Source organism: Bactrocera tryoni, chromosome 2 (genome assembly GCF_016617805.1).
Source record: "Bactrocera tryoni isolate S06 chromosome 2, CSIRO_BtryS06_freeze2, whole genome shotgun sequence".
In the NCBI taxonomy this organism is placed as follows: domain Eukaryota; kingdom Metazoa; phylum Arthropoda; class Insecta; order Diptera; family Tephritidae; genus Bactrocera; species Bactrocera tryoni.
In genome coordinates, this window is record NC_052500.1 from 16,302,069 (window position 1) to 16,324,392 (window position 22,324).

The 22,324-nt window shown below is 35.7% G+C and overlaps 1 long non-coding RNA gene across 1 annotated transcript in view; it reads right to left on the reverse strand.

The window, feature by feature from the left end:
• Positions 1–22,324, reverse strand: part of LOC120767338 — a 59,004-nt gene that overhangs the window by 24,519 nt on the left and 12,161 nt on the right. The window contains exon 2 of the long non-coding RNA XR_005704685.1: positions 11,156–11,206. This is a non-coding gene — a long non-coding RNA (uncharacterized LOC120767338). The remainder of the gene's footprint in view (positions 1–11,155; positions 11,207–22,324) is intronic.

Genomic DNA, 22,324 nt, shown 5'->3' on the forward strand with positions numbered 1-22,324 from the left:
GAAATTGTACTTAAATTCCTCGGGTACATGATATTCCAAAAACATTTATTTTGCTAAGTGGGTAGGACTATCCTTAACCAGTTTGTTTACAGCAGCTGCTTAAGTCCGTACAACTCAGTAGTGCGTTGCGATTTTTACAGTGGATAAAAATATGGAACAAAGAATTTCTTTCAAATTTTGTATTTCTAACCAAATTTCCTGTGCGGAAACGTTGCGAATGTTGGATGATTCAGTTTTATGAAAAATATAAGCCTACGAGTGGTACAAAGCCTTCATATACGGTGAAGAGATCGTTGCAGACATGCCTGGTTCTGGGCGACGTTCGACCTCTTCAACTTATGAAAATATTAAAAAAGTTAAGGATGGTGCTTGAAAATCGTCAGGCAAGTGTTAGAAAGATGGCGTTCGAGCTCGACATCTCTCCCGAGTCCATTCGAATGATTTTGGGTATGAAACGCGTTCTCGTTCGACTCGTCCCGACAAAGCTGATTTTTTTTTCAAAAAAAAAGTACCGTAAGCAGGTCTCTTTGGCGATGCTTGATCGTGCGAATTCTGATTCCACATTCATGGTGATCATTATAGCTGTCAATGAGACATGGGTTTATGAGTTTCATTGGAACACAGCCACTCAAAAATCAAAGTGATACTTATTGTTTTTTCGATATTCGTGATTTGGTGCATCATGAATTTGTTCCGGAGGGACAGACAGTCAAAAGGGATTCCGAAAACGGTCGGCATTATGGAAGAAGAATTCATGGATTTTACACGATGATAATGCACCATCGCATCAAGTCGCGATTGTGACCAAATTTAAAGCCAAAAAGGTAATGAATACCATCGATCAACCACCGTTTTCACCATATTTGACTCCGTGTGATTTTTTCTTGTTCCCCAAACAAAAATTGCCGTTCCGTGGAATTCGGTTTCTGTCGATCAAAGAGATAAAAAAGAAATAAAAATTCGCTGAAGAAACTGAAGACTATCCCAAAAAGCACGAGGACTGGAGTTCCAGAGTTCCGGAACAATAACTGATTTTGGACGATCTTTACGATGTTTGCCTTGGAGTTAGCTACGACCTCGATTGAATTCACCATACCATCGATAAACACTGGTCCCTGATGGCGTTTCATTGTCAAAAATTTAATTAAGTTCATCAATGCACTGTTGCCGAGATTATACACGTCGAAAGTTGTAAAGAAATGCTTTTTGCGATTTAATTTCATTTATAGGCCGAAATGAATATTATAAGGTACTGTAAATAACGGAAATAGCGATCGTAGGTCAAAACGTTTCGTCTCTCTCGATGTTATGGATCGTATGGGTCCAGGACATTGTGAAAACCGAACTATTACATACAAGAGCGCTACATTCGAATTATTTATAAGGAACTCTGTTAACCTCGTAGTATGGACTAAGGAGGAATAGCAGAGAGTTGTAACAAACAATTATTAAAAAAAATTAAATCAGTTTGCTCAATACTGGATTTATTATTTTCCATTTTTTGATTTTCTAGTTTCTTATCTAAATTTCCAACAGTGATTTCTGCTTGTTATCGATTTTGTATACACGGTGTCAATTACACGAACAAAGCCACTTGATGGGTGGCTCAGTTCGCCTTCATATGTAAGAAGGTGTGGGAATAATAAACAGTACTATATATGAACGAGTACGTAAGTATTTGCCACTCCTTGCCATTTCGATATGGGTGCAATGTAAATAACCTTTATTGGGTCAAGGTATATAGTAAATAATAGCGTACACCTATTTTATACACAAAATGCAAAATAATCTAAATACGATATGAAAATGTACGTGTTTTCTTGGTTAGCCGCGCAACACACACTAAACGGATATTACTTAAGTTACGTAACTATCGTTAGTATGCTAAACCCACAGCTGGAAGGATTGATTGTGCAAAAAGAGAAATATTTAAATATATGTAAATATTGAATATATGAATACATAAGCATGTACATATGTAAATAAATTTGTGAAATTTCGCTCAGTGAGTAACAAAATGCAGAATAGGGGATCACACTATGAAATATAGTCCGCTTAACATTTTTTGTAGATTTTTATCAGCTGTGGTTGAAGTCACACTGAGCTGAGGACGAAAGATTTTTGATATATTGGTCCGAATTTCACGCATATAAGACCAAACTTCAACTCGAAAAATTCAATTTTCAAGGCGAAGGCTATTCCGAAGAATGCCTTCCGTGACGCCTTCAATGCCTGGAAATAAATTTTTTTTAAATCGACTCCAGTTTTATTACTTTCCGGAGAAACAAATAAGCAGTTAAGCCAGTGTAAATAATATGCCAAAGATCTATGAAGAGGAAGCAAAAGAGGAAAAGTATGCGAAATAAATGTTTTTAAATTCATTGAAAGTAATACAAATCTTGACGATTATGCAAACAACTGTTAATTAATTTTTGACCGTAACTAGTTCATAAGTAACTAGTTGCAAAGTAACTGGCCTCTAAAATAACTAGTCCAAAAGTAACTAGCATCAATTTAACTAGTCCCAAATTAACCTGTCTCAAAAGTAACTAGTTGCTAGGCTAAGTCAAAAGTAATTAGTTTCAAAAATAACTAGTCGCGAAGTAACTAGTTTTAAAAGTAACTAGTTTGTAAGTTGAAAACAGTTTCCCAATTAATTGAATACATACATAAATGTTACTAAGTCTCAAAGTTTGATTAAGGCCTGCAATGAACATTTTTCATGTGGACCCTACATTTCACTCATGAAATATTAAAGTTGCGGGTAGAAAAAGAGGCTAGTCTGTAGGAAGGGTTGAAAAATTAAAAGTAACGGAACTTAGCTTTAACCACTTATCGATTTGCCACCAAATTCTGCAATTGAATCTAAGAAAGCATATTACGTAATACCAAAATCCTAAATAAGTCCTTTTTGTTGGGTTTCATTTGCTAAGCAATATGTAGCATGTGTGGCATTAATGCAGGGGCATGTAGAGAAAATTGCCACTGTGCGCATGATATCCGGCTTAGGGCACCTGCCTTCTTAGGTTTAAAGCATGAATTGCATTCTTTACAAACACCTGCATAACATGCTATGTGCGGCTTTGCGTGTTGCCCTATTACCTTTTATGTGAATTTATTTTGTGGTGAATTTTCTTTTTTCCAAAAAACGCCAAGCTTTTGACTTTTTTGCACGAAGTGTGCAAAAATAATAATAAAATATAATTTTTATATCTTTATATATGAATCTATATATGCGTTTATATACATACGCTTATATACTTACATATATATGTACGGTTAGATGGACGTAATAAATCTTTATGCACCAACCAAAAACTTTGAAGCAACGCCAGTGAGGTGCTGCAGGGCACCTCCTCGCAAAGCCGTTACATTTGCGTGTCTAAATTAAATTTACTGCAACGTGCACTTCTAAAACTGTATGTTGCTGCTCGACTTCAAAGTTCAAAAGTCACTCGCACACAAGCGTTTACTCTAAGTTGACCGTTTCGTAAGCTTTGCTGTTCTTACCTTTTGCTCAGAAAAGGGAAAAGCAATTTCAGCGCAAATTATATGGTGCACTGCTTCCGCAATTTAGAGAAATTATAATTACTTAGCGCTTAACGGGCGAACGTTTGAGGCACAAAAAGTTGTGAACAACAACAAAAAAAATCGATTGTTTAAAAAAATTAAGTACTCATACGCCCTGTTGGTCATTTAAGTCTACAAGCACACATATGAATACCTACACAAATACAATGGGAGAGTATATAATACGCGCGTGAGTGCATTATGTAAGGCAGTGAGTACTTAAATGCCAGTGTGAATACTTGAGCGAATGTACACAGTTGCGAAAAGCGCGCTCAAATAGCGCAAACGGGCACAATAGGAAACCGCAGTCGGCGCAAATGGGGCAATATGACACGCGTATAGTGACGACAACAATAACATCAACAACAACAACAACAGTAATACCATAAATGCGTAGTGGCAGTACTGCAAATGGCAGTTGGCAAATAAACAAACACAAATATGTGGCATTTAAAACGCTGCAGTGCTTTCGACGACGGCAGCATGCAGCTTACACAGCTTAAGCTTCAGCGTCAACACAGCCAATGTCATCGATGACAATGAGGGTGGGCGATTATTATTTTAAGTTTTTATTTGTTTTGCGCAACGGAAATTATTGGTTTTATAAAATTTGCACAGAGCATGGAAAGCTAAGTTCAACAAAAGCTTCAAAAGCGAGCTTTGCATGAAGGGCAATACGGATGGCACTAAGCGTAGTTGGATTGAGGGAATAATGAGAGGAATATCTACAAATAATAATTTAATGAATCGAATGAGACCCATAGTTAACGGCTCACCATGATAATATATGAATCGTGAGTAGATTCTTATAACTGTAAAGCTCTTAAAGCTTTATTTTCGGCTTAGTAGAGCTTACAGCTACTCTTGAAGAGAATAATTTGAAAGGTAGAAAGACTGGAGAGCTGTTATAAACTCGGCTATAACCGCGTAAGCGATGTACGCCAGTAACGAAGAAGAATATTTGATATTACTACAAGAAAAGTCTGTATATGCTCGGTTGTAAAAACCGAAATAATACCACTTTCCAAATAAAGTTACATATTCTCAGGAGCAAATTCGCGGTTATTAAAATAAAAAAAATTTCTTACAATGATGATTAGGTTAGGTTAGATTAAGTCGTAAGGTTGATCCAAAATCGACGGATTCCACATAGAGAGGTATTCGTCTGTTGTGTTAGTCATTAACTCCTAAAAGTTGATTATCAGATCCCCATAAACGAAGCGTTTTGACAACAAATTTATCAACGCGCTTAATATCAATCTCGACAACTTCGGACAAGATAGTGTCTAGTCAGAGTACTTACAATTGCGGCGAAATTGACTTCGCTAAGCGCCAGTAATGGAAGATGGAGTCATGTGTAGATATTCACGCAAGTGAGAAAAGTTCTCTAAGCGCCATATACTTAGGAATGGACAAAACCAGCTTACGACTTCCTGTCTTAGACCAAGTATAATCTGGGTAGCCCGAGAATATCCGTTTGAAGGCGAGCCAAAGGGAGAAGCCGAACCATCCCTGCTAAGGGTTCTGCGCTGGGTTTGTGACCCGCCATGTCAAAAACGCTCCAATGAAAAGAAAACAGCAGCCTTCGTTGTTGAAAACTCGTAAAAAGAAAATAAGCCAATAATTAGGAGGACCTCTTTCAATGCACTCTGGGCCAGCAAGGCCTCGGCGTCGCACACTGGTTGTAGACCAAAGCTTGCTGAGCTCACTGTAGGTCCATAGGTCCAACACAAGAACGCAAGAAGACATCAGAAAACTGACTCGCTTCCAGTCAAATGAAATTGGGAAAGGTATTACCGCTCGGCTGTAAATGCACACACCTCTGAAGGAAACTGGATTCCAAAGCATTCATCTACTGCTAACTTGATGGCAGTCAACTCCGCTTGAAAGACGCTACAGTGGTAATCTAAAACTAGAGTTGAGCTTTAAACAGCGCTCTTATTACCCACTGATAACTAAAAATTATAAAGAAAACTTATAATGCAGACCCCATCAATACAGCACGTTTCCTGGGCCTATCGTTGGATGACTCCGATGACAACTTATCTCAATCATACCACTCTAACTGTTACAACAACAACAAGAACATTCATTACAAAAGTTTATTATTTCCAATACGAATGATAATCCGATTCTATAGAACCTTCAGGTATGTTTACCTTTGACTGAGGCTAAGCACACATTTCATTCACTTGCTAAGTTCAAGAGAAGTAGTCATCGTTTAGGTTGCCTGCGCTTGACTCGAATTTTAACAGACTCTGCGGCCTCACTGTCGATACCAGCCCTGCTCTAGGCATTTCCTGGAGTCTTCGCCGCTGTGCTGTCACCAGACAGTGACCAGCTGGTCCTCTGGTATGAAATCAGTCAACTAATCAGTGATTCTCACAAAAAAATCATGATTTAAAAATCCTCACTAACCTCACCCTGATGTTTACACAGTCAACAATAGAGGCATCAGCGCTGGGTGGCCAACAGTGACATTAACTGATCGGTTGCTTAAATCAGAATGCATCACTGGTATTTAGTTTCATTTAATTGCCATTTCCATAGTCATTAGAGGAGACATGAGTCTATGTTAGTTCGGCGGCTTTATACAATATACTCATGCAACCCTACTCTCTGCCGCTCTTCTGATTTACCTCTCAGCAGCAATTGCATCAAAGCAGCCTCAATTCAATTAAGTCTAAGTAGAAATGAAATTTGTTAACGTGTGTCGCTCGGTTTGTCGCTTGAATGGCATTGCAGTTGTCACTGCAACAGCATCGATTAAGATCTAATACCCGCCGTAAAAGATTAGTTTTTTATTTAGTTAACGCTTGATTGAATATTAGCTTGCAATGCAGCAAACAAGCATTTGCAGCTGTGATTTAATTACAATCAACTTTAATTGTCGATTTGCATTTAATGTAGCGCTTAAGATCAAAGGTTTCCGGTAGATGTCATGAGGCTGAATCAACCACCAATTTTTTTAGTTTCTCGGCTCACTACGTTTGAGCTGTGTTCTTTTGCCAAATATTTTACTTGAGAAAGCAATAACAATGCAAATCAAACCAGTTCTATTCAATGCATACTCTTTTTACCTTCTTAACGGGGTATATGCTAGTCTCTTTCTAATAAATTAAGACTGCTACTTTTAAATCTTTGTAATTTCATAATTGTAGTAATTGCAAAGAGTTTAGAAAGGGGGGGTGCGCTATACCATCACCCATCTTGAGACCCAACATTCATTATCGGATAATATTCGACCGAATAGACAACGAGCAGTACGCAGTGAAGAAATTATAACAGCCAATGCTGAGAGTGTACATGAAGACCGTGGAGAGTCATTTGGCGCGGTTCGCAGCACTGACGTATGGAACGACTTGGCGCATTTTACCACGAGAGCTTAAATTGGGAGCGTACAAAATACAGCTTGTGCAAGAAGTGCAGTCGTTCGACCTTCCCAAGCGACAACACTTTGTTCTATGGGCTCTTGAAAAGTTCCAAGTAGATCCAAAGTTTTCGAGAAAAATTTTGTTCAGAGAAGAGGCCCATTTCTGGCTCAATGGGTATGTGAACAAGCAAACTTGCCGCATTTGGTGTGATTTGTAGACCGTTGGAATCATCGGTTCATATTTCTTCAAAAATAATGCCGGTGAGAACATAACCGTCAATGGCGACCATTACCACGCCATGATAACCGACTATTTGATGCCTGAAATTGAAGCTCGGGAGCTCGGCAAGATTTGGCTTCAACATTTGGCCACTGCCCGCACAACGCATCAATCAATGGATTTATTGAGAGAACACTTCGGTGAGCAGATAAATGAACGTTTTGGGTCGATTCAATTGGTAACCAACATCATGAGATATCGTATCGTTAGACTTTTTTCTGTGAGAATATGTAAAGCCTAAAGTGTATGCGGACAATTCCGCTTCAATTCAGGCCTTGGAGCAAAACATCATACATGTCATTCGCCAGTTACCAGTCGAAATGCTCGAACAAGTTATCGAAAATTGGAGTCAACGGCCAATATTTGAAAGAGATAATCTTCAAAAAATAAATGCCCAGAATGGTTTTTCGAAAGTTAATAAAAATTCACCCATTAAATTTGAAGTTTCGGTGTTTTTTTCTTTAAAATAGTAGGGAAGCTCGAAATGGATCACCCTTTACCATCCAACACATTTATGTTCAGTATATTTTAGTAAATTATTAAGACTTGCACCGGAACAAAGTTTAGAACTCGTGGAAACCCGCATTCTCTATAGTAATCTTAAAATCTGATCGCCATTTTCATCGGCATATTAATTTCAGTGCACATTTCAAGCTTAAAAATAGTAAGTGGGTTGCTACATGAATCAATATATAAACTTGTACACAATATGACTTTGGTAAGACCGCAGACAAAGATAGAACCGATATTTTCTAGACTTACCAGCAGAGGTATACAGTGAAAAGGAGATATCTTGTCAAATAAACTGACCATACAAGAGATTGGTTAGGATCGGTCAGTTGTTATGAAAGCTATATCCTGCTATCAATGATTCCTGCTTCTTGAGGAGTAAAGAACTTCCACAAAATTTCAGTTCGATATTACAAAATGAAGCTGAAACTAATCATATTGCGCTCGTAATACAAATTCCTTTGCTTCCTCTGCTCAACAGCTTACTTTTCTTCTTCTTAATTTTAGGCCAAGCCTATTGACTATTAATTCGATAATGGTAATGCCACAATGACAATAGTTCATGACCACCAAACACGTTTGTCGTTTGCTATCTTTACAATCTGCTAGCTTTCAGCAAATATTCTATTGTCTGCGCCAAGCTTGTCGTTCACAGACGCTATCATTTTGGCTGACATATAATCAAGATTGTAGTCTAAATTTATAGGCGCTTCCCGGCAAATCAATGGCCCACCAAAGAATGAGAAAATGAAAGAAACAAGTGAACACTATCTGGCAGATATCATAATAGAAGATACATAGTGGAGGGACCTCAATTGACATGTGTAATAAAAATTGGCAAATGTCAAACCGCAGAACAGGCGCAGCCTAATAACCACCATACAATACACCTACAAACTATGCTAAAATGAATTGGATGCGAAATTGGTTTACCAAAACAGAGAAACGGAAAAGTGCAAATAAAAAGACGAAAACAGCAGCAATGAAGCCCGTAAAATACCAGCTAGTTGTGTACCGACATAAATAGTAGAACGGCAATTTGGCAGCGGAACAAACAGTTCAAGTCCCCGACAGCAGACATTGGGAAATTTTATTATGCGAAAAAAGGAGAAGAAGAGTAAGCAGCAACAGCAACAGCGTCAGCGGCAGCGCCTTCACAACAAACGTGCCGCCATCCTTTTTTGGCTTCTCGTTTTCGATTGTCGGTGATGTGTGTCGAAATGGCGCGGCGTCTGCAGATTAGTGTCGCGAGGCGAAGATGAAAACATGCGAAAAAGTGGACAAAAAATATGGTGCGAAGGTGGGAGGAAGTTATGGTGAAATTTATTTATTTCTTTTTTTTTGTGGTTTTTTATATTTTGTTGGGGTCCACAAATATGGAGCTGTTATAAAACAGTTAGACAATGAGATGCAGAAAATGGAGAGCATAAGAAAATTCAAAAACATTAGGGAAAAAGCTTTGGTCATTTACACTGGCTCAAGGTAGGTAATGTGCATTGGATCCCACTGACAGCAATAAATGAAGATTTTTGATCTCGAACCTAACAACACAACACAATTTCATAATATAGTGTAGTATTCTGAGAGAAGTAAGAAGTATTCTGAAGGGGCCGAGCCGAAAAGTGGAGCGTGATCCCCTTCATATTCCTGGAAACTATATTTTGAAAGGCTCATTTGTCGCATAGACATCTATTAAAAAGAAGCCAAAGAGTGTTCAAAATCCCTAATAGTAATTAGAAATATTTGTGCCAAAAAAAGTTTTCAGACAATTTCTTGACTATGTTTTGTTTAAGCATTCGTCAAATGTAGGATCCAAGAGAAAACACGACATATTTTAGACCTTTTTTCAATAAACTTGAAAAGGCAAGTCCGGCAGCAGAACATTTGAATAGTATTTAATGTTCTTCTATAACAGCCAAACATCCAAACATTCTATTCCGCTAATTTTGTTGTGAAAGATACATCAGAATTTGGAACACCGATTGTTAAAGGTGTCGAGAAAAAAAATGGAAATGGTCACGCCTGAAAGTCATGAAAGTATTGTTCAATTACCCAGGAGCTAAGCATTTCACGGTGGCGATGGTCTAGTCTCGGTGAGCCGGTGCATATACTAGTGGCAAAGTCAGAATTGACGGTCAGGAAGGTTTTGCTATATGTTTTATGAGATGAGGAATCATCTTCTATGTGCCACTCACCAACGGCCAAAGTCTTAACTCCGACCTGACAACAATTGGATTCTCTGATGGAAGCGAACGTCAAGAAGTGGCCAGCTTCGACTCATAGGAAGAACGTGTTCCATCAGGAAACCGCCAGGACGAAGCACGGACTCTCCAGCAGCTCAACAATTAACAGTCAGAGACCTTACTGGAATCGTTGGAATATCGGAAGGCAAGGTGAAAACCATTTTGAAAGATCGCTTGGAAAGTGAAAGCACAATTGGTTCCAAAAAAATCTCCATTTTTTGAAAGACAGCGCCACGTTTAGGTCCGTCAAAGCAGGTAAAAAATCAAGGTTATGTTTTTCGATTATCAAGGTGTGGTGCACTCCGAATTCTTCCTGACCGGCCAAACTGTCAACGAAAAATACTATTTGAGTGTTAGGCTAAACGAAGCTATTCGTAAAATGAGGCTGGAATTATGAGCCGAAAACTCTTGGTTTTCGCATAACGATAATGAACCCTCGCATAGTGCATTGATGCTTCCTGCGTTTCATGCCAATGTCGTGCCGCTACCACCATATTGGTCAAATGGGGCAAAATCGATTTTGAAGAATAAATTAATAATTTTATAATTAGAAACAAAGTCTTACTATTTTTTGCTCATAGTGGTATGAATAGAAAATTAAAATAGTGACCCCAATTACCTTTTTAATAATGATCAAGATGAGCACAGAGTGAAAACATCGATTAATTTAGTTAATTAATGAAGGAGCATCAAACCCATATTGCTCTCTCGAATCATATATACAATATACACATACACAGTACATAAGTACAGACATATCGATTTTCCACAACTGTCACTTAGTTAAATGTCAGTTGTTTTGAAATTTCAAGGTGCGGCAACAATATTTTCATGGTTACCTTCGAACTCTCGTAGCTTTTGCTTGAGTTGTTGGTTTGCAATTGGTTGGGAGTGCGAGAGGGCCAAATCAGCACAGACAGACGGTCTGTCTAACTATTACGTGCAAAGGGACAAACTGTTTATATAGTGGAGTATATGTGAGCATCTTGTTCAGTTTTACTATAAGCGTGACCTCGTAAATATAGTTCTTCTTCTAAAACTGTTGAATTATGTTGACATTACTTTCATCGCTAGGAAATGGATATGTATGTACAAATATATTTATATGTTTATATTATGAATTTAAAGATTTATTTACAATATTTACTTATTTTCTTTTTAACGAGAGGTTTCACTTACCGTTTCCCAAAGAGCCTTGTTGTTTTTATAACAAGCATGAAAATTGCACAACTGTAAGGAGAGAAGAGTAAAAAATAAGTGAGGGATGTTGAAAGTTAAATAAATTTGTAAAAGTAAGAGGATGGAGTCATGTGTACAAGTTCACGCAAGTGAGAAAATTCTTCAACATATTGCTGATTTGCGCCCACGCCCCGACGGAAGAGAAGGACGATGTGATCAAAAATGTCTTCTATGAGTGATCACTCCAAGACGAGCTTTATGAAGATCGCCCAAAATCAGTTGTTGTTTCGAAAACTATCGATGATTAAGGCAACTATAGCTATTAGTGGGACCAGCATATATTTAATATTGCATGAACATGTGACTGTAAAAAAAATATTCACGTTGGATTTGTCAATCGCTCAAAAAAGTTTGTGTCGATTGCTTGAGAGAAATGTTAAAAAATACAATAGCGCCACGTCTACGGCATCGTGACAGGTGATGAATACTGGATTTAGCCGGATGAGCCCAAAAGTAAACAGCAGTCGACTGTGTGGATGTTTCAAGATGAGCCGAATCCAATAAACGTTGTTCGCGCACGAAGCACTTCCAAGCAAATGGTCGACTTATTTGTTCAAAAAACTGCACCTGTCACAACCATATCTCAAGAACAAGGCTGGTCAGTTAATTCAGAGTGGTACACAAATATTTCTTTCTCACTTTTTTTTTCAAAAAATAAAGAAAACCAACCACGGAGGTGGATCATGTTTCACCACAACAATCTGAGCTTTCACACATCGACTGAAAAAACTGCATTTTTGAGCACTCAAAACATCGAATTGATGACTCATCTACCCTAGAGTTTTTATTTGACGCCGAATGACTTCTTTTTATTCCCTGTTAAACTAAGAGGTTAACGTTTTGGACACCTGAAGAGGCGTTTGATAAATTCAGAATGTACTTTTTGGAAATACCTCAATCAAAGTGGAATAAGTGCTTCGTCAATAAGTTCAAACGCATACGAAATTTATAGATCTTAATGGAAATTACTTTGAAAAACACGAAAGCAATTTTTTCAAAAATTAAGATTTGTTTTTGTTCTCCAATACCGAAATATAAAAGGCAACCCTAATAGTACAGTTTTTCATTACATTACACTACTCTTTATCCAAATAAAAAGAAAATCATTAATTTCCATTAAACTGAAAGAATTTTCATTAAAAATAATTTGTTTTAAAGACATCAAATTTACCCAAAATTTATGTTGGCAATAAAGAAAATATGAATAGTAAAATTAATAAAATAAATTCACTGAATATTTCAAGAATAATATTTTCTAAAATATTTAAGGCAACAGGAATCCCTTGAATAATTGCAAATTTCAAACAAAAGGCTCGAAAAAACCCTTACATTAGCTAATCTTATGTACCCAAAGGAGACATTTTTTAACAATGAATTCCATCACTTGCCCTGCACTTACTCTTAAAAGAAGTATTCCCAAAATTACACACTCTTCTGCAACAACAAAAACATTCCACAAGAATGTTAGAAATTTAGAATACCCTTATCAGTCAAGGAATTTCGGCAAAGACAACAACATTGCAAATTGTTGCACAGTTCACCATACATAATTTAATATTCATATACATAAACATAAACCAAATTACATATATTAAAGCGAACAGAAGTCTGTTGGGAGTTTAAATAAGGACTTAGATAAATTGCTTGCATATTCAACATCAACCATGAATAAATATGTATACATATATGTTTTCAGGGTAATTCTCTGAAATTGCCACGCTCATATTCAAGTAAGCAATTAAATACAATGTTTTATTAAATGTGTAACACAAATACATGTATATGTATATACTTATATGTGAGAAATTAAGACGCAATCTGTTCATTAACCGTAATACACATTTTTGTATGTATGGAAGTGTATACATATGCATGTATGTATATGTGTATATGTATTTGTGCCTGTGTGTGTAGTAGGAGCCATCATTTTGCAGACATTTGATAAAATTAATAAAATTGCGCGCGCACTCAGACTGTTGCTGCAATTAGCAAAGTTGACGGGCGCCATCAGCACTCGCACGCCATGACGTATACGTAACTTACTCATGTTTGTACGCCGTGTTTAACTGGCGATGTGAAATTAATTGCACTATACGAGATTTAATAAGCCAAATGAAGATGATATTTTAATTTTCAAGAAAAAATAATGTCAATTATGTTTATTAAATTTTTTACTATAAATTTAAAAAATTTTTTCTATAAAATTAAGTAAATTATTTTAATACAAATTTTATTTTTCAACTGCTGCGAGTGAACTGCAAATAAGTTATCTACCATAAATTTGAATTTTACACTATTTTTAGAGAAAACAAATACGAAATACCATTTAATAACATAATATAGAGAGCTTAAGGTAGATTTTTGTATTTTTCAACCACAAAGAAAATGTCCTCATTTCCATTTTGTGGCGCAGCGCATAATTTATTTTGGTCTTAAAATCTTTAGCACAATGGAGGAGTTTTATGTTTGGCAGCGGTACTTTTGGTGGGTACACTGGCGAGCTTAACGACAGTATTAAAATATATAGAAGTAAAACATTTACCAAAAGCCAGCCAGCCACGTGAGCTAACTGGCGAGCTGGAGCTGAAGCTGCTTCGTGAATGTGAACTTGGGGAAAAAGGATTTTTATCTTGATTTTGATGGGCCAGTTTGTATGGCAGCTATATGTTATAGCCCGATCTGAGCAATATTTTCGGAAATTGTAGCATTGTTTTGGTTAATAGTTTATGCAAAATTTTGTAAAGATATCTTGTCAAATAAAACAGTTTTCCATGCAGGGACTTAGTTCCGAGCGGTCAGTTTGTATGGCAGCTATATGCTATAGTGATCCGATCTGAACCATTTCTTTGGATATTGCATCATTGTCTTAGATAATTGATCATGCCGAATTTCGTGATGATATCTGGCCAAATGAAAAAGTTTTCCATATAAGAATTTGATTCCGATCGGTCAGTTTGTATGGCAGCTATATGCTATAGTGATCCGATCTGAACCATTTCTTTGGATATTACATCATTGTCTTAGATAATCGATCGCGCTGAATGTCGTGATGATATCTCGCCAAATGAAAAAGTTTTCCATATAAGAATTTGATTTCGATCGTTCTGTTTGTATGACAGCTATCTGCTATAATAGTCCGATTTGAATCATTTCTTCGCAGAATATTGTATTACTGTAGATAATAATCCGTGCCCAACTTCGTAAAAATATCTCCTTAAATAAAAAAGTTTTCCATACAAAGACTTGATTTCGATCGGTCAGTTTGTATGGCAGCTATATGCTTTAGTGGTCCGATAACAACAATTTCGACAAGTGAGCAGCATCGTGGGAAGAAAATAACGTATGCTAAATTTCAGAGCTGTATCTTTTAAACTAATTCGCGAATGTACAGGCAGACAAATATGGCTAAAGCAACTCAGCTCGCAACGTTGATCATTTATAAATATATTTAATAGGATCCCCGACGTTGGCTACTGGGTCTTACAAACTGCTACCACCACTGGTTCATACCCGAATTTTGGGGATGCCTTATACATCTTTCATATTCTCCCTTTCTCGATTCATTCATTCTTTACGTTTTATGAGGTCTCTTCTTCTACTTCGCAGTATTGTAAAATATCATCGTGATATTTCTACATCTAGGTGTGCCTAGTCTCAATATTGAAAAGGAATATATCTAACTTAATCTAAACTTCTCTATATACGAACGAAAAATTTCAAGATTTCCTAAGGGTCGTACCTGCGTTCATATGAAAATCCATATAACTAAGCTACAAACCGAAAATACACCCAAGCAAGACGCAGGCATGCATAATCGGACGCATCTACAGAAATATGAAAATTCAACGCATGACAAAAATTGTGTGTGGAAGAAATAGACATATCTGCCAAAAGCGGGTCAATGACTTGGCAATTAAAGGCGCCGCCAACTTTGACGTTGTTGACAGCGTTAGTGCTACAAGAAATCTATACACACGCAATTGCGAGCGCGTAAATGTACTTAAGTGTAAACATAGGCATGTAGCTCCGGTATTCATGAATGCACCAACAAAAGTGTCGCATTGTATGCGCATAAAAGCGGTGAGACGACGCACGCCACAGATGCACTCATTGCGGTAAAAAAAGTATGCGAGACAAAAAGTGAATAAATATCCAACAAATACTTAATTAAGGTGTGTTGGAAAAATAATGAATTGCAATTTAATTGCGTTCAGTAATATAACATTTTGCTTAAAATTAGTATTTAAAATCATATTTGAAAATGTGTTACCAGAGTAAGACACTCTGAGAAAAAAAATATAAAAAACGTAAAATAAAAAAAAATTGTACAAATTGAAATTTTTCCTACTGGGAAATCATAAGCACCAGCAATCGCACATACATAACAAACTTCAAGATTGTGTGGCAACACTGTTTGCAGTTGCAGTCTTCTTGGCATCGCTAAGTGTCACATACATACCTTGTCAACTCAATGCAGAGATCAACAAACAACAAACTTCAACGGAAGTGAATTATGGTTGAATACAAATACTTGCATATAAATGTGTATATAATTTACGGGTTAAACCTAAGGTATATATAAAAAAAATCCCTGCAAGGCAGAATTTTATAAATGCGTACATTAGGGTCAGGCAAAAAAAAGTTAATATCAAAATTTGCAGGTTAAATTTAAGCTATACGTTTTAAAAAAAATATCCCTGCAGCGTAGAATTTTATAAATTCGTACATTAGGGTGAACCAAAAAAAAGTTAATAATGGATTTATTTAATCTACGCGGGTTAAATTTAAGCTATATGTATTAAAAAAAAATATCCCTGCAGAGCAGAATTTTATAAATGCGTACATTAGGGTGAACCAAAAAAACCTAATAAGGAATTTACGGGTTAAATTTAAACAATATTTAGAAAAAAATATCCCTGCAAGGCAGAATTTTATAAATGCGTGCATTAGGGTGAGCCAAAAAAGAGCTAATATGGAATTTACGAGTTAAATTTAAGCTATTTATAGAAAAAAATATCCCCGCAGGCAGAATATTAGCTCAATTTTAAATTGTGCCGGTGAGTATTCTTCATTATAAATAACAAGCAAAAAATCAGTTTTCACTAAAAATACCTGAAGAGCATTTTTTTACAATTCAAGAATTAGTTTTTTTTAACAAAATTGAAAAGTGAAAAAAATCAAATTGTGAAATGCCCATAAATTCGATATTACTTTTTTTTTGGCGCACCCTTACTCATATTCTATTCATAGTATACACAACTACACAATCTTTATATACATAAATTACAAACTTATATATGTACATATTGTACCTTACTTAGGTGATGCTGCAGTGGTGATAAAAGTTATTCCACTCATCTCTCTCTTCTCTATTCTCGAATGAAGCAAAAAGACATTTATGCAATGAATAATTGCATTTATCGTTGCTTATTGAACTTTTACCCCCTTTATTTTACAAATACAAAATCAATAGTTCTCAGTCAACGATAAAGGTGAGCTGAGCATATTTTAACGCAGCAATAAGAATTTAATTAACTTTATAGACTTGTGAAATGAGCTGAGTGAAATAACTGTTTAAGAGAATGTATACAAATTTCTCTTTTTGTATTTTTAATAGAATTCAGTAAGTATGATTTGAATAGAAATAACAAAAAGCAAGATAAATCATTTACTTTGGCTGCACCGATGCTATAACACTCTTCACATATACCAAAATTCATTTCAAGAACTTTGATCGGTCAATTTATATGACAGCTATATGATATAGTGACTCGGTCTGAATAATTTCTTCGGAGATTACACCGTTGCTTTGGGCAATAATCCATGCCAAATTTGATGGAAATATATCGCTAAATGAAAAAGTTTCCCATACAAGCACTTTATTCCGATCATTCCGTTTGTATGGTAGCTATATGCTATAGTAGTTCGATATCTGTTGTTTCAACAAAATAACCAGCTTCTTGGTGAGAAAAAGAGGTGTGCAATATATCATATCGATATCTCAAAAACTGATACACTAACTTTGCGAACAGAAAGTACATGGCCAAATCGACTCAATATAGTCGGCTAGTTATAGGCGAGTTTTCAACAGCGCGCCAGTCGTTCTTCCTTTTCGCGGTTTGGCGTCAATTGGAGATTCCAAGTGTAGCCAGGTCTTTCTCCATCTGATCTTTTTAACGGAGTGGAGGTTTTGTCTTCCTCTGCTTTCTCCGGCGGGCAGTGCGTCGAATACCTTCAGAGCTGCAGTGTTTTCATCAGTTCAGACGACATGACCTAGCCAGCGTAGCTGCTGTCTCTTAAATCGCTGAACTGTGTCAATGTGGCCGTATATCTCGTACAGCTCATTGTTCCATCGAATGCGGTGTTCGCTGTTGCCGATTAATCTTCGGCAGAACCTTTCTCCCAAAAACTCGTAAACCTACCTCATCGTCATCGTCATCGTCCAAGCCTCTGCACCATACAGCAGGACGCTAATAATGACGGACATATAGAGTTTGGCCTTTATTGGTCGAGAGAGGACTTTACTTCTCAATTGCCTACTCAGTCCAAAGTATCAATAGTTATTCTGCGTTGGATTTCGAAGCTGACATTGTTGTTGGTGTTAATGCTGGTTCCAAGATAGACGAAATTATCTCCGATTTTGAAGTTATGACTGTCAACAGGGACGTGAGAGCCAAGTCCCGAGTGGGACGACTGTTTGTTTGATTACAGAAGATATTTCGTCTTGCCCTCCTTCACTAACACACACATTTCCTTCGCTTCCTTATCCTGTCTGAAGAAAGCCGAACTAACGGCGCTGTTGTTGAGCCCACCGCCAGCAGCTATACACTCTTATAGAAGATTGTACGTGCTCTATTTAGCTCTAAACCTCGTATTTTTTCTACACCAATAGATTGAAGAAGTCCCACGATAGAGTCGGGTTGTCTGAAACCTCGTTTGGTATCGATCAGCTCTGACCTCTTCGACCCTGACGGACCTTTTGGTATTGTTCAAAGTCAGTTTACACAGCCGTATTATTTTTGCGAGGATACCAAATTCCGACATAGCGGCATAAAAGCTGCTTCTGTTTGTGTTATCAAAAGCAGCTTTGAAATCGACGAAGAGATGGTGTGTGTCGATCTTCTTTTCACATGTCTTTTCCAAGATTTGGCGTATGGTGAATATCTGGTTAGGCACCGATGAGGTCCAATAAGTTTATTGATGGTGGGCTTTAATCTTACACACAATATGTATGCTCGATAGAACGTTACACGCGATGTTGAGGAGACTTATCCCACGGTAGTTGGCGCAGATTGTAGGTTCCCCCTTTTTGTTCTAATATTGCTTACATTTTATATATTTCGACCGACATTCATTTCCTTCTTGCCGCTCACATAACATACCATACATTAGGCATGAAATTCTTCACTCTGTGGCAAACGCATTTTCATCCTCCAATTGCCATAAAAATACCATTCTGAGCCAATCGCATATTTATTGAACTATTACAAAGGAAGTCTTTCGAAATTCTGCGCGCAACTTGTTTATTTACGAGCATTACATTACAGTTAGCAGTACTTAAACTTTTACGTTTCCACGCGCTTTTACTTGCTGAGGCAAAAGTTTATATTTATTTTGTATAAATTTTTATCTTTTCTGGCTTAAATTGCACTTAAAGTTTGGTTTTGAATTTCGAAAACTTACTTTCAACTTTTTTATTTTATTTCCGTATTTTTTATATACCGCCAGTATCTACCTTATATACATATGTATGTATATGTTATTATGTGTGTCACATGCAAGCAGCGCGCATGGCTAGGTGCTTGTTTTACAATATTCACATCTACCCGCCATGGAAACTTGTGTCTTCTTGGGCACTCGCACATAGTGGAGCGCATTTGTGAAACAAAAGACACTCATTATACAAAAGTTCTTCTTCTGCACATGCTCTGCAGCGCAGCGAGTGCGCCTCCACCAACAAAATGTCCTTGTCTACCACAAGCTCTACAAAACGTGTCCCTCAACTGCAGCGTGGCTGTGCTTGCGTATATGTGTGTGTGTTACGCTGCGCTGCGACAGTTTCAGAAGTTTTCTTTTTGTTGTTTGTGCTTTCATAATTTCTATGCAAACAAAAGTGCATAAATCCATATGAATAAATATATGAACAGCTGAAAATAGTCTATTGGTGTTGCTGTTGTTATTTTCAGTTTATTTTTGTTTTTTTTTTCTGTTTGAATACTCACAGACGCACATGTTTGAGCACACAGAGAGTCATGGGTGCTTACAAATGTACATATTTATAAATACAAGTGTGTTCTGGTACTTTTGTTCCCATTTTAAAAGCAAAAAAAAGAACATTATGGCAGGAAGATATTTATTGCAACCGTTTTACAACAATTGATTTTCTCATACGCATTTTGAAATATTCATTTGCTTATACGAGCACACATTACACAAACATACACAGCAGCAAACGTGTCTCCTCAAGTGCCTCTGCGTATAATTGTAAGTAAAAGTAAGCAAAAATGTACTGCTTGCAATCGATTAATCACGGCGAGGGGAAGGGTAGCGTAAGAGTATTTTTTTTTAATTTAAACCCATGCATTGTATCTCTGCATGCCACACGAATCAAAGATTACTAAGTGAAAAATTGTTTTGGGCTGGAGCATTTGTAGCAGTTTTCGCTCGGACCCTTGGTCTGAAGTGATAATAAAGTAAAAGGCACTGTTTATCCCTCTAACCAGCTTCTGTCTTATGAAATAACGGTTCAATAAAATTGATATACATTTCTACGTGGAAATTAAAGGTCTGATAGTGGTCCCAAAAATCATCGAACAAGTTTGTGTGAACAAATATTCTAATTTATCTTTCCTCCATCGATTCTAAAGAAAGAAAGCACGGTAATATAGTTTTTACTCGCAAAATGTTGGCTACTGCGTCGTTGTAGAGCAACCGGTATAAAAAATTTCACAAAGAAACTGATAAGGTTCCCACTTAGTAATTTGAACAAATAAATTTTTTTTTGAACGCGGGTTTAACGTGATATATTCTGTTTTCATAATCAAATATACATATATGGGAAAGGAAGATTACAAATCGAAAATATTTGTTTTTTAAGCAATTAAAGCGATTTGAACATTTTTGATTTTCGTGCCCATATAACGTGGGTCCCCACGCTCTATTGCTGTCGAAAAAGAAGAAAGAGAAGCGGTCGTCTCAAAAATTCTGTAGACCGGTGTAATCTGTTTCGCTTATGTATTTTATATTAAACCTTTTCATAAGAGAAATACACTCCAAAGTTTGATTCGTTTATAGAGATTTGATAGTTTTTACAGAATAAGAATTATTTAACTATAATTTTAGTTTTTGCTATAATTTTAATTTTTGCTATAATTCGAATTTTTGCCATAATTTACTTTTTTGAAATAATTTTATAGTTTACGATAATATATGATTGTACTGTAATTGAAAATTTTGTTATGATATATTTTACGTAATTTAGGGTTTACTATAATTATAGAATAAATTCGAGTTTAATATTTTACTACAATTTTAGGTTGTACTATAATTTAAAATCTCATTATTAATGTATTAAAGATATACTTTTATACTTGAGTTTAATTTTAGATTTCATTATAATTTTGCATTTATTATTTATGATTTTATTGTAATTGTGAATTTTTTTATAATTTGAAAGTTTACTATAATGAAAGATTACACTATAATTTAAAACTTTGTTATGTTATACATATTTTACTTAGTTTTAGGGTTTACCATAATTTTCGATTAGACTTGAGTTTTATATTTTAATATAATTTTGGGTTTTACTATAATTTAAAATTTTAACATTTAGGGTATAATTTTACATTTTATTAATATTTATAGTTTTACTATAATTATGAATTTTGTTATAATTTGAAAGTTTACTATAATGCAATATTTCACTGTAATTCAAGATATTGTTATGTTATACGTATTATAGTTATTATAGTTTACCATAATTTTATATTGCTCTTGAGTTTAATATTTTACTATAATTTTAGATGTTTACTATAATTTAACAATTTGTTAATATTTTAGATTTTACAACTTAAAATTTTTTTCTATAATTTGAAAGTATACTATAATGTAAGATTGCACTATAATTTATAATATTGTTGTGTTATATTTTACCTAATTTTAGGGCTTACCATAATTTAAATTACACTATTGTATCGTAGTTTACTATAGTTTTACATTTAACTAATTTTATTTGCTATAATTCTGGATTTTACTACAATTTTAGATTTTACTATAATTTAAAATTTCATTATTAAGATGTTATTTTAGGTTTAGCTATAAATTTAGGTTATGCCATAATTTAAGAAGTTGCCAGGGCAAACATAGAAACTGCTAATCATTAAGTGGTAATAATGCACTCCTTACAGACCAGGAGTCCGACTACACCAACTGCAGTTTTTCATTTATACGTTGACTTGCGTACATACTTATGATGTATTTGTAGAGTATGTTCAGTAAAATTAGTAAACACATATGTCTAGTTAAAGTCGTTCGATGAATTATATATTCTACCTAAAGACTTTAATAGAACATTTTCAACATTTTTATGAAGATACGTACATACATACATATACGGCCGTTTTTTATGTTTTTACATACTTATATTATAAATTCTCAAGCACCTACTCATATATGTAAATATATGCAAGACAGATAATTTAATGAACATATGCACCCAGATTCTACCGCTGGATTACACATCTTATGCATAAATGTACATATGTACATATATATGTAAGTGGGTACACACCCATTTTGCCTGTCACTTTCACTGCAATGTCTTCATACGCGACTTTGATTACTTTTCGCGATAACAAGTTTATCAGCGCTTGTGCTCACGTATTTTCATTTACTACATACATATGTATGTATGTATGTGTGTTACATGTTAATGCCTTCAGTAAGAAGCTTGCACAGATTTTTAACATGACTCATGTCAAACAATGATTGTGAAAAAAGAACCTTATTCAAGTTTCCTACATTTTTCTTCACTCTTGATCAATACAGGTGTTTAGAGCAATCATTTTCTCTTCTACCAACAAACTGACAGCAAAGGTATGATAAAGATAC